This window comes from Phyllobates terribilis, unplaced genomic scaffold (assembly GCF_046119375.1).
Source record: "Phyllobates terribilis strain yellow unplaced genomic scaffold, ASM4611937v1 Scaffold_3__8_contigs__length_932513732, whole genome shotgun sequence".
Classification (NCBI taxonomy): Eukaryota; Metazoa; Chordata; class Amphibia; order Anura; family Dendrobatidae; genus Phyllobates; species Phyllobates terribilis.
In genome coordinates, this window is record NW_027362763.1 from 316,707,759 (window position 1) to 316,721,882 (window position 14,124).

A 14,124-nucleotide genomic window follows, 5' to 3' on the forward strand; every position below is an offset into this window, starting at 1 on the left:
CACCCTTCAAAAAGCCAGCTCCTCCTACTGCCTAGCCAATGACTTCTAAATAAATACAGTGGATCTCATACATACTCTAAGGTAGGGCTTGCAAGTCTTCCATAGTATCCCCAAGCCATCTCAGTCTACTAGTATCTGATCAGGAAATCTTATAATTTTCCCCTCTAAAACTCAACCAAAAAAGATGAATTCTATCATTTCAGTTCATACATGGTACTGAATTACATAGATCTATGAGCATAGGGAAATGGTCAGATATTGCTCTGGGGAAATAGTCTACATTAGGCACTAAAGGGGATTGTTTCCCGATTGCCAAAACTATAATCCATCCTGGATATTCTTTCTCTAGGATGAGTGTGGCATGAGAATTTTCTAAAGTTAAAAGGTCTTGTCCTCCAGAAGTCGAACTCCCCCACCCCCCAATCAAAATGTTAACCACTTAAGGACGGAGCCAATTATGTATTTAACTAGATGGTGGCCCGATTCTAACGCATCGGTTATTCTAGAATATGTAGACTAATATATGCGACTAATCAGCAAAGCAGTGTTTAAATGGGTTGTGCACTACTTTAAATTAACCCCTCAATGTATCCCCCCGGGGCCCCTAATGAATTTTGTAATTAAGTCATGTTGTCAATTCTGCTTGTGACAACATCGATGACCACGCACAGCCAGCATGTAATTCCCCCGGCTGCAGCCGGCTCTTGCTTCCGCTTACATCACGACTATTTGCGGCTGCAGCCAGGGGTCTCCTGTTCGCCGGCCGCGACCAATCAGCGAACCGTGTTAGTGAGGACTGGGGAGCGGCGCTGCCTGTGCGGGTACTTCTGCTGCGAGCAGCCGGGAGATGACCGGCCAGCGCCGGTCATCTTCCGGCTGCATCACCACTGACCTCCATGCGGCTACCGTCGGGAGATCAGCGGCTGGGCTGGGGCCGCTGATCTCCCGACGGCAAGTGTGAAGGGAGGACCGGGGAGCGAAGCCGCCGGTCGGGGTAATTCTGCTGCGAGGAGCCGGGAGATGACCGGCTAGCACCGGTCATCTCCTGGCTGCGTCGCCGCTGATCTCCCGACGGTGGCCTGCGTGTTTCAAATCCGGCGCCAATTCGCGGCCGGGCTGCGCCAGTCGCTGCGACCAATCAGAGAAGCGGTGTTTTAAATTTCGCGCCAATATCGCTGATTGGTCACGGCTGGGCAGGTGCAACCAATCAGCGAAGTGTGTTTCAAATCCGGCGCCAATTCGCGGCCGGACTGCGCTCGTCGCTGATTGGTGGCGACCGCCGGCCGCGACCAATCAGGACAGCGGTGTTTTAAATTTCGCGCCAATATCGCGACCAATCAGCGAACCGTGTTAGTGAGAACCGGGGAGCGGTGCTGCCTGTGCGGGTACTTCCCGCTGCATCGCCGCTGACCTTCATACGGCTAAAGTCGGCTAAGGCCGCTGATCTCCCAACGGCAAGTGTGAAGGGAGGACAGGGGAGCGGCGCCGCCTAGGCCGCCGGTCGGGGTACTTCTGCTGCGAGCGGTCATCTCCCGGCTGCATCGCCGCTAACCTCCGTGCGGCAGATAAGCCGCTAACGGCCGCCATCTTGTTCTGAAATCCGGCGTCGCTGATTGCCCGCGGCCGGACCAATCAGCGACGCAGGGTTTCCTGGACGGACAGACAGACGGGATAAGCCGATTATATAGTAGATGACCAAGCCAAATTTTACAATTCTGACCACTGTCACTATATGCGGTAATAACTCTGGACCGCTTCAACGGATCCCCTTGATTCTGAGATAGTTTTTTCATGACATATTGTACTTCATGAATTTTTATGCCCTTAAATCAGAGAGATATGTCACACAAACTAGTTAATAAATAACATTTCCCACATGTCTACTTTACATCAGCACAATTTTGGAACCAACATTTTTTTTGTTAGGAAGTTATAAGGCTTAAAAGTTGACAAGCGATTTCTAATTTTTCCAACAAAATTTACAAAAACATTTTTTTTAGGGACCACATCACATTTGAAGTGACATTGAGAGGTTTACATGACAGAATATACCCAAAAGTGACACCATTCTAAAAACAGCACCCCTCAAGGTGCTCAAAACCACATTCAAGAAGTTTATTAACCCTTCACGCACGTGCTTCACAGGAACTGAAGCAACATGGAAGGAAAAAATGAATATTTAACTTTTTTTTACACAAATTTTACTTCAGGCCCCACATTTTTAATTTTCTCAAAGGTAACAAGAGAAAATGGGTGACAAAATTTGTTGTACAATTTCTCCTGAGCACTACGACACCCCATATGTGGGGGAAAATCACTGTTTGGGCGCACGACAGGGTTCGGATGGGAAGGAGCGCCATTTGACTTTTTGAATGTAAAATTTGTTTGAATAATTAGTGGACGCCATGTCGCATTTGGGGAGCCCCTGATGTGCCTAAACAGTGGAAACCCCTCACAAGTGACACCATTTTGGAAATTAGACCCCTCAGGGAACTTATCTAGATGTGTGCTGAGCATATTGAACCCCCAGGTGCTTCACAGAAGTTTATAACGTTGAGCCGTAAAAATAAAATTTTCACATTTTTTCCACAAAAATGTTTTTCAGCCCCCAATTTAGCATTTTCATAAGGGTAACAGGAGAAATTGCACCATAAAATTTGTTGTGCAATTTCTCCTGAGTAAGCCAATACCCCATATGTGGTGGAAAACCACTGTTTGGGCGCACGGCAGGGCTCGGAAAGGAAGGAGCGCCATTTCACTTTTTGAATGTAAAATTTGCTTGAAACTGGATGCCATGTCGCGTTTGGGGTACCCCTGATGCTCCTAAACAGTGAAAAACCCCCACAAGTGACCCCATTTTGGAAACTACACCCCTCAAGGATTTTATCACGGGGTATAGTGAACATTTTGAACCCAGAGGTACGACACAGAATTTGATAACATTAGGTCATTATATTGAATAAGTTGTCATTAGTTTTGAGCGCAAGTGCTTGCTACTAAGGGTACTCGGGTATGCACCATGTATCGCGGGTGCTCGGGTGACATGCTCGAGTCCCCGCCCCGCATGTTTCACAGTTGTTAGACACCCAAAAAAAACATACGGGGATCGCTCGTGTATGGCAGGCAATCCCCACGTTTTTTTTTTGCTGTATACCTGAGCACCCGATGCAAACTCAAGTAGCGAGCACTTGCGCTCAACACTTGTCGCCATATCGTCATCTTTTTTTTTCTTCACTTTTGAAAAAATCCCAACCCCAACACAACCGTAACAAAACCCTAGTCCTAATCCTAACCGTAACCCTAACACAACCCTAACCCTGGGCTAACCCTAAGCCTGGGCTAACCCTAACCCTGGACTAACCTTAACCCTGGGCTAACACTAACCCTGGGCTAACCCTAACCCTGGGCTAACCCTAACCCTGGGCTAACCCTAACCCTTTGGCTAACCCTAACCCTGGGCTAACCCTAACCATTGGCTCTCCCTAACCCTGGGATAACCCTAACCCTTACTTTGGGCTAACCCTAACCCTGGGCTAACCCTAACCTGGGCTAACCCTAACCATGGGCTAACCCTAACCTTGGGTTAACCCTAACCCTAACAAAATATATATATTTTTTATTTTATTTACCTAAGGGGGGGATAAAAGGGGGTTTGATTTATTATTTTTTTTTATTTTGATCACTGTGATAGGGTTTATCACAGTGATCAAAATGAACCAATAGGGAAAATTTTCTGTTGTTGCCGGGCACCGGCTGGCAGATCTGGGCGTACGCACTGCGCATGCGCCCCCATTTTTTTTACAAGAAGATGCTGGGGAGCTGGGGGACAATCAGGGGGAGATCTGGGGACCGTACAGGTACCGGGTGGGCTTCATTTCTCTCTCTTCTGACATGTACAGTGCAGACCAAAAGTTTGGACACGCCTTCTCATTTAAAGATTTTTCTGTATTTTCATGACTATGAAAATTGTACATTCACACTGAAGGCATCAAAACTATGAATTAACACATGTGGAATTATATACTTAACAAAAAAGTGTGAAACAACTGAAAATATGTCTTATATTCTAGGTTCTTCAAAGTAGCCACCTTTTGCTTTGATGACTGCTTTGCACACTCTTGGCATTCTCTTGATGAGCTTCAAGAGGTAGTCACCGGAAATGGTTTTCACTTCACAGGTGTGCCCTGTCAGGTTTAATAAGTGGGACTTCTTGCCTTATAAATGGGGTTGGGACCATCAGTTGTATTGTGCAGAAGTCTGGTGGATATGACGCGCCCCCTGGGCCGTGGGGAACCCGGAACTGGGCATTTTAGGATGAATGCTGGGGGTTGTAGTCCTTGTGTGGCGATGACCCGGTCCCATGGCTCAGGGTGGTCAGACCAGTGGCGGATTTACTGGTATTGTCCGACTACGCCACCCGTGGATTGCGGTCAGGGCGAACCGCCGCTGCAGGGCAGACCGCTGAGGCTGGTGTTGTGGGTGCAGCAGAGTGTGGTATAACTCCCCACGGGAGGAGTGATGCAGTCCAGGGCCTTTACTCACAGTTCTTATACTCCAGACCACTTCTACAGGTACCGGCTGCCCACGTCGCACTGTGCTCACCAGGTGAGGGGCTCGGCCGACTCCCAGGTATCTCTGAAGTGCTTCACAGGACCCCCTTTGTGTGTCCTTCCTCTGGCCTGTCATACCCCACCAGTGACCACGCTTCTGTCCAGCTGCCTCGGGCCTTGGCGGGCAAACGTGCGTTCCGTTTCCCTGGATCCTATGTGGTGCCTTCCTAGCGGGTGTAGCGAGGGGCTGCGCCACTTGAAATGTCGCAGCCTCCGGTTCCTAGCTGAGGGTAGTTTCGCGCCTCCCCTAGTAAGGGATCCGGTACCCTCTCTTGGCCTGACCCCTCTATGCAGGTAGATACGGGCGTGCAGTGGCGACTGGCCGGTCTGCACCCCTGGGATCCCTTCGTTCCTCTGTTCCTGGAGCCTCCTCCGCTCCCCTCTCCTTCCCCTCTTTCTCTTTCTCCAGGCTTAGGCCTCCTGACAGGGCCTGCCTGGGGAGCAGAGCCATGCAGCAGCTCTGCTCCCTGACTCCTCTCACAGAACTCACTCCCTAAGATAGCCCCCACCTTTTATATCTCTCTCTTGTGCATCCAGGAACTGCTTCCTCTCTGCCCCTGCACTACTGGGTTCCCCCTTCCTGGGTGTTCCCTCCCTCCCACTCCAGCCAGGGACAGGGACTGTCGTGCTCATCTCAGGAGCATATCGGTCGCCCTGTCCCCCGGAAATGTGGTGTAGTGCATGCAGCTGTCGGGGTCCTGATCCACACTCCATCCTTACCTGGAAGTGAGGTATCGCACCTCTGAGTGAGATGCAATACCTCTGTAGCGACCGAGTCCTCGGGGTGCCACAGATACACAGCTGGTAGTCCTACTGAATAGACTGTTAGAACTTGTATTATGGCAAGAAAAAAGCAGCTAAGTAAAGAAAAACGAGTGGCCATCATTACTTTAAGAAACGAAGGTCAGTCAGTCCGAAAAATTGGGAAAACTTTGAAAGTGTCCCCAAGTGCAGTTGCAAAAACCATCAAGCGCTACAAAGAAACTGGCTCACATGAGGACCGCCCCAGGAAAGGAAGACCAAGAGTCACCTCTGCTTCTGAGGATAAGTTTATCCAAGTCACCAGCCTCAGAAATCGCAGGTTAACAGCAGCTCAGATTAGAGACCAGGTCAATGCCACACAGAGTTCTAGCGGCAGACACATCTCTTCAACAACTGTTAAGAGGAGACTTTGTGCAGCAGGCCTTCATGGTAAAATAGCTGCTAGGAAACCACTGCTAAGGACAGGCAACAAGCAGAAGAGATTTGTTTGGGCTAAAGAACACAAGGAATGGACATTAGACCAGTGGAAATCTGTGCTTTGGTCTGATGAGTCCAAATTTGAGATATTTGGTTCCAACCACTGTGTCTTTGTGCGACGCAGAAAAGGTGAACGGATGGACTCTACATGCCTGGTTCCCACCGTAAAGCATGGAGGAGGAGGTGTGATGGTGTGGAGGTGCTTTGCTGGTGACACTGTTGGGGATTTAGTCAAAATTGAAGGCATACTGAACCAGCATGGCTACCACAGCATCTTGCAGCGGCATGCTATTCCATCCGGTTTGCATTTAGTTGGACCATCATTTATTTTTCAACAGGACAATGACCCCAAACATACCTCCAGGCTGTGTAAGGGCTATTTGACCAAGAAGGAGAGTGATGGGGTGCTACGCCAGATGACCTGGCCTCCACGGTCACCAGACCTGTACCCAATTGAGATGGTTTGGGGTGAGCTGGACCACAGAGTGAAGGCAAAAGGGACAACAAGTGCTAAGCATCTCTGGGAACTCCTTCAAGATTGTTGGAAGACAATTTCCGGTGACTACCTCTTGAAACTCATCAAGAGAATGCCAAGTGTGTGCAAAGCAGTCATCAAAGCAAAAGGTGGCTACTTTGAAGAACCTACTGTAGAATATAAGACATATTTTCAGTTGTTTCACACTTTTTTGTTAAGTATATAATTCCACATGTGTTAATTCATAGTTTTGATGCCTTCAGTGTGAATGTACAATTTTCATAGTCTTGAAAATACAGAAAAATCTTTAAATGAGAAGGTGTGTCCAAACTTTTGGTCTGTACTGTATATCATGTCAGAGGAGAGAGAAATCATTGCAACCACCAGCACACTTTTTTTTTGCATGATCGATGTTATTCATTGAATAACGATGATCACATGATTAGGGGCTGGAAAAACTGGCCCTGATCATATTCTCCAGGGTCTCCGCTACCAGAGAATTTCCGACTCTGGGGGGCGCTACAGCCTTATTCCTCAGCGACGCATTTTCACGGTGCTGAGGAATAAGTACCCTTAACTGCCACCGTGAAAATGTGTTACGGCGGTTGTTAAGGGGTTAAATCATGTGGGACCAGGGAGACCAGCAAGTGAACCAGATAGTGTAAATCTATCTCGCTGCGGGTACATTACCATATTTAAGTTATCCATACAAATCAAAGGGGCAGAGACGAAAAAAGCTGCAAATGACATTGCTATAGGTTTACAGGAAACCAGGGCTACCACAAATACGAATGGCCTTTCTGGGTCACATTTCAAAGCGATAACCTCCCACCTTATGTACTATAATAGGAACCCACCTACAGTAATTTGTTTGATAAAACTTACGGACCATTGAATCAAGGGTTTAGCTAAAAGCCTAGAGGAAGTTTAAGTTAGATCCGTCTCCTGCAGACACACTATGTGTGGATCATGTGAATCTTCAACTAGCCATTTTAGATAGGGAGAAAAATATCCACAGATGTAGTATCATCATATAGTGAAAATCAAGTATTCAAATATATCTATGTAGGCATGAGCCCAACGTATTTGGAACAGATAACTGCAAACAATAAGAAGGCTACAATGCACAATGGAGACGTCATTCTTAGGTGATTCAGAAGAGCAATTACGGTAAAACATCAAAACTAAGGCTCAACAGGAGCTAACATAGTGCAAACTGAAAAAGTATCATATGTGGATGAGTAAATTAATTGCTTCTTTAGGATGTGACCAAAAATAAGAAAAAAGGAGTATCTGGATGACTACTAGATGAAATATGTTGAATAAACAAGATGTTACAGCACATAATGACATTTAGGAGCTAGGACAAACATAAATCAATCTCATATCTAATATTCTTATATTGAAAAAGAAAAATGACCCAGAAAGACAGCAGATGAACAAACAAATATACATGCAAAGGGCAACAAAAATAATCACGACTAACTTAAAAGTTCATCTTTGTGAATGCCTCTAGAAAGCCACTCATTGGCCTCCACGAGAGAAATAAAAAAATGGGCTCAATCTCCATCCACCACCCTTGAGTGGGATGAGCATGCCATTAAATATGGATTTGGAGATCTCTCATTCTTCACTTTATGGAAATAAACAAGGTTTTTTGTTTTTGTAATTCTGCGGAGAAGTTGGGAAAGATAGAGACAAGAGGTATTTTCAAAGCAAATATCACCCTTGCTCCTTGCCGCCAATAGAATTGTGTCGCAATCTTTATAATGGAGTAACAATGCCAGAGGTCTCAGGGGAGCCCAAGGGAGTAGGGACCCCATGCAAGTATAAGAGTGGTGGACTGTGCTGCTGTGTTCCTGCCCCTGAAGACACCAATTGCGTTAATATTGTGTAATGTGAATAGCGTCATGCGTTTATGTGCATAAATTGTGTAATGTGATACGGTATTGTATAATGTTGATAGTTTACAGTATAAGGATAGGACATACGATAAGGACAATAGGCTTAGTACATACTATTGAATACTACAAAACAATGAAGTGATAATCCCCAAAAATGAGCAAAAGAACAAACAGTGACAGTACATTACATAAAAATTAGTAGATCAATGGTGAGGACACAAGCAAACAGGATGTCACCATGGACAGTAATATATGTAAGCAAAATCATGTAGGGACAGTTGACAATACCTCCATATGCATTGGTTAGTAGAAAAAGTATACATATATACCAAAACCTGACAAAGAGAAAGGCAGTGCTAGGCAGTAATACTGTATGTTATGACACCAGAGTCAGGATGTATGTAACTGCAAGTAAACTGACCATTAAAATGGTTTGTGGTCACCTAATATGATGCAGTGCAAAGTTTACTCATGTAGTGGATTACCCAGGTGTACGCCCGTTGCCCTGACGCACGTTTCGCTTAGGCTTTCTCGAGGGCTACGGACCTTGTTACTGTATGTCCTTTTCTGAGTCACTACCTGAAAGTGGTATGTTTATTTTTCCGTATTGATAGCTGGTACTATTTATACATCTTGCATGTATGTTTTGTTGATTTTGCCTTGCATGATGTTCTTTGAAATCTAGTATTCATTTTTGATATCTTGTTAGTTTTTAATATTTTTGTCTAATTTTATCTTTTCCACTTAATTACCGTTCAATTTCACCTACCAACCTATTTATTCTCGTATCTTTGAATCTCCTGTAAGACATGTTTATTCCAGCTGTTCAGGCAAGAAAGCTGTCCATAACTCAAGTGAAAAAAAAGTTTCACTATCTGGTTATTTTTTTAAAAAAATATACGGAATATGTTACCTTTAACACCTTCAGGACTGGACCATTTTTCATTTTTGCTATTTTGTTTTTATAACTCCAATTCTTCCCAGAGCAGTAAGTTTTTTCTAGTTTTGCATACGTCTAGCCATAACTTTTCATATATTGCAGATAAACATATAAAAATATGACATATGCAATGGAATTGTGAAAAAAATTAAGTTCGCCATTGCATATTGTGTGTTGCAGCAAAAAATTATCTGATAACGTGATTCTTCAGGTCCATAGGACTATGCTGACACCAAAATTGTATACTTTATTTTTAGATTTTAATAGTTAAAAAAAACATGGAGCTTTGTAAAAATTTGGTTTGTGGTGCCATTTTCAAAGACCTGTAACTTTTTCATTTTTCCATCAATTAAGCTGAGGTGTTCACTCAATGTTTTAAATGCGTTTTATTGTATAATTGGGGTGGAGGAGGGGAGAAGAGCAGTGACCAGAAAAAAAGAAATTCTGGCAGTTTCATTTTTTCTCTTTACATAGTTGACCATATTGGATAATTAATTTTATTTTCATAGATAGGATTCTTACAGACATGGTGACACCAAATGTGTTTAATTTTAAAATTGGAAAGGGGTAGGGGTTTAAGCTTATATTTTTCAAAGTTTTTTTTTATTAACTTTTATTTTTTTAGTCCCCATTGGGGGATTTGAACTTCCCTTTACTTGTGTTATTTAATAAAATACTGCAGCTGTTTCAGCCGGTAGCAATCTTCCCCAACTTTTGCCTAGAGAAGTGCACTCATTTTGCCGATCTCTCCTACGGGCTCTATGAGAACTGCTACCAGACATCTTTGGCAGAGGCTTATCTCCAGAGAACAAAGGATTGGCAGTCCAAAGTCGGACATGCCAGATCCACTGCCAAAATCATCTGTCGGGAGAGTCAAGGGCCCTCATGTGAGGAATGTGAAAGAAACAAGCATGCCTCACATGTACACTGTGTTCCAAATTATTATGCAAATAATATTTTCTCAGATTTTCCCAAATTACCTATATGAATTGCAGCCATTGTAATTTTCCAGTCAAATAACTATTAGAGTACAATTGAAAGGTTTTTGTACAAACTGCCTATGATAACAGTATATTTAAAAAAAAATAAAAAACTCAAACTGCACTCAAAATGCATGTTCCAAATTATTATGCACAGCAGAGTTTTCAACCTTTTCATTTTAATAAAGAACAAAAAAATGGTCATTTTTGAAATTATAGGCATTAGCAGGTTATTACAAACTGAAATCAAACAGTTTTCAACTCAAAACTTTATTCTAGGTAATGTTACATTTGCACATAGGACCCCTTGTTCGAAAGGAGCTTCTGAACTCTCTCGTCCATTGAATTTGTCAGGTTTTGGATGGTTTCTGCTTTAATTGTTTTGCATGAGGACAGAATACCCTCCCAGAGCTGTTGCTTAGATGTGAACGGCCTCCCGCCATCATAGACACTCCTTCTGATGATGCTCCAGAGGTTCTCAATGGGGTAGAGGTCAGGGGAGCATGGGTGCCACACCATAAGTTTGTCCCCTTTTATGCCCATATCAGCCAGAGATGCAGATGTGTTATGTGCAGCATGAGACGGGGCATTATCATGCATGAAAATGATCTTGCTGCGGAATACACGGTTCTTCTTCTTGAACCATGGAAGGAAGTGCTGTTTGAGAAACTCAATATACATTATGGAGTTCATCTTTACCCCTTCAGGGATCCTAAAAGGGCCGACAATCTCTCTCCCCATGATTCCAGCCCAAAACATTACTCCACCTCCTCCTTGTTAGCGCCGTAGCCGTGTTTGCATGAGGTGTCCATCAACCAGCCATCCTCCACTCCATCCATCTGGACCATCGAGATCATTTCATGCATGATAATGCCCCGTCTCATTTGCACAATAATTTGGAACACAGTACGCTGAAGATACTCGGTACTCGCACGAGCATACTCGCCGAAAGGGTTAACCGAACATACTCGCTCATCACTAATGACAAGACTACAGTCATGCTGACTACTGCACACTGGGGGAAGATTTACAGATTGATAATAAATTAGATCTCAATGCTTTGTACTGCATGTGAGGTATTATTCTCTCTGACGCAAGCTAAAGAAAGAGAGAAAGACTAAGTAAAACATGAGAAACAATGCACCTAGGACCAAACTGCAGTGTTTTGTCCGTATTTTACGTCAGCATTTGTAAGCCAAGACCAGGAGTCATTCTTCAGTTGTGCTGACATAAAAGGTCTTCGAACGAAGCTTAAATCTGAAGTCACTTATTTATGTTGATTAAAATGTATTTCACACTGGTCGATTATTGTGAATGAGCGTTCCCAGGAATACTCTTTCCCAATAATTGGCCTGTGTAAACAGGCTGCCAATCACCCGACCAACAAGCAAAACACTTGTTCATCAAGTTAAATGATTGTTAAGCTTGCTTACAAAGCATCGTTCATGGCAGCACATAATCTTGTGTAAACAGCATATGAGCTGCTGAGAACAATGATATTCTATGAAGACAGAGCAATCTATTACTGATAGTGCTGTGCAAGCAAAAACAAAAAAACCCCTCTAAAATTATTCTTTATTATTTTACTTATTAAAAAATGCAATAGATAATCACAACACACAAAAACATCAAGTCAGCAGGGGAGTTCAATATCCTCAGGCGTCCCTAAGAGGAGCCCTATTCTTACCCCTGCCTGTCTGCAGAGGTTGGCACCCAATTAGATGATTGACATGGTGCCCGCGCTCAGCGTAGGCTGATCCACTTGGTCCCTACGTTCTCAATTGAGCATGAGTAACATTAATGTAAATTGTATGGTGTCATTCAGATAAAGTGCCTCCACACACTCAATAGGATAGACACGTCTTCAAACAAGGCCGAGGCAAAAGAATGGGGCAATTAGAAAAGAGGTATTCTAAGGTCTAATCACACCCCTAAGCCTGCCCCTACCTGCCAGCGATGGTTAACACCCTATTTTGCATTGGTGCCTCTGCTCCTCGCCGGCTGGCCCTGTTTCTCCCTATATAAGACCCTAATACATAGGGAGAGGGAACACATTGGAGCACCTGGGCTTCTTCTGCCATTTTCTCCTGATGAACCCCCACAACAATGGGGGGGGGGAGCATCGGGTACTTCAGCAGAATAAGATAAGTGGTTACTTATATTTATATTAATATCTCATTGAAAGGTTATTGCATGTGATGCATGGGGATATTGATTACCCATATGAGCTGTGTCCATTGACATTAATGAAGGATTCAGATGAGTCCCGATTATCTGGCTACCTTAATTGAGCATGGTGGGTGACCTATTTCTTATAATTCTTCACAATAGCTATCTAAAATCAGTATATCATTAATTATTTTGTTTTTGGTTTCCTGAATGTGGGGAACTGTTACTTTGGCATCATCGGTAGCATCTTACCCCTTCCCCTTCCTGTCTATTGTCCTATGTGGCTGGTTTCCCTCTCCCTATTTATTAGGTTCTCATAAACTTACCAATTTTCATTTCTAAGCAAGATGCAGTGAAGGCCATCAATGTTAGCCTTGTAAACTGTGGTGTCTGCCTCTGTGGGGTGCACTTATGTGGTGCAGCCCGCCTGATTTAAGGGTGTGGGCTCTGTGCACCACATCTGTGTGACTTGGGGCCCTATAAAGGCCTTATCTGTGTGCAATTCTAATATTAGGAAATCACCCCCTACATGAATCGGTAGGATTAAAAGTGGTTGTTTTATCAGTATTTTTCACCTGTGTTGCCTCTGGCTTCATCAAGGGGGCTGCTGCATCCTGCAATAGTTTTGTGACCTGTAATGGTAAATACGGCTGCTTTTTTTCTGCAATGTTTTTTGAATGGTTTAAATTTAGCAGCAACTTCTTCATTTTTTTCAAGGAAATTTATAAATCCTATTTTATACATATCTATTCAGTGGTTAGCTGACTTTGTGGGTCCTATATATCGGAAAAACTCAGAAGTGACACCATTTAAAAAACTGTACCTCTCAAATTATTCTATACTGCTGTGAGAAAATGTGTCAACCCTTCACACAGAAATCAAGGCATAGTGGAATGAAAAATTACATATTTTTTTCCTCAAAAATATTGCATTAGCCGCACGTTTTTCACTTTTCACAAGGGATATTAGGATAAAATGAAAATATATTACTGAATTTCTCCCATATGTGGCAATATCATATATGTGGTCAAAAACTGTGTTTGGGCACAAGGCAAAGCTAGGGAGAGGAGATGTGCTATTTGGTATTTGGAACATAAATATGGTTGGATTAGACTGTACCATGTCGAATTTGCAGAGCCCCTGAGGTATCACAATAGCAGAAAACCCCACAAGAGACCCCATTTTGGAAAATATATCACATAAGAAATTCATCTATGGGTGTGTTGACCTTTTTGTACCCATAGGGTGCTTAACAAAACTTTATAACATTTGGACGTGAAAAAGAAAAATTACATTTTTTTCCATGGAAATTATGTTTTAGTCCCAAGTTTGTAAGTTTCAAACAAGAACAAAAGGATCCCATAATTTGTTACGCAAGTTATCATGAACATGGTGATATCCCACATGTGTTCAAAAGCCAATGTTTGGGCATATGGCAAGGCTTGTAAAGCAAAGAGCGCAATTTCATTTTTGGAGCACAAATTTGGCTGGAATAGATTGTAAAATGTTGCATATGCGGAGCCCCTTAAGTGCCAGAACAGCAGAAACCTCCACAAGAGACTGATTTTGGTAGCTGAACCCTTCAAAGTATCCATCTAGGGGTTTGTTTAGCACATTGAACCCACAGCTCCTTCACATAACTATAAAACATTTGGATGTGAAAACAAAAAATTATGATTTATACAGTAAAATGTTTTAGCAACAAAGAAATAATAGTTGAAAATGGACTCCATAATTTGCTATTCAATTTTCCCCGAATACAGTGGACAAAAACTAATGTTTGGACTCACAGCAGAGCTCAGAAAGT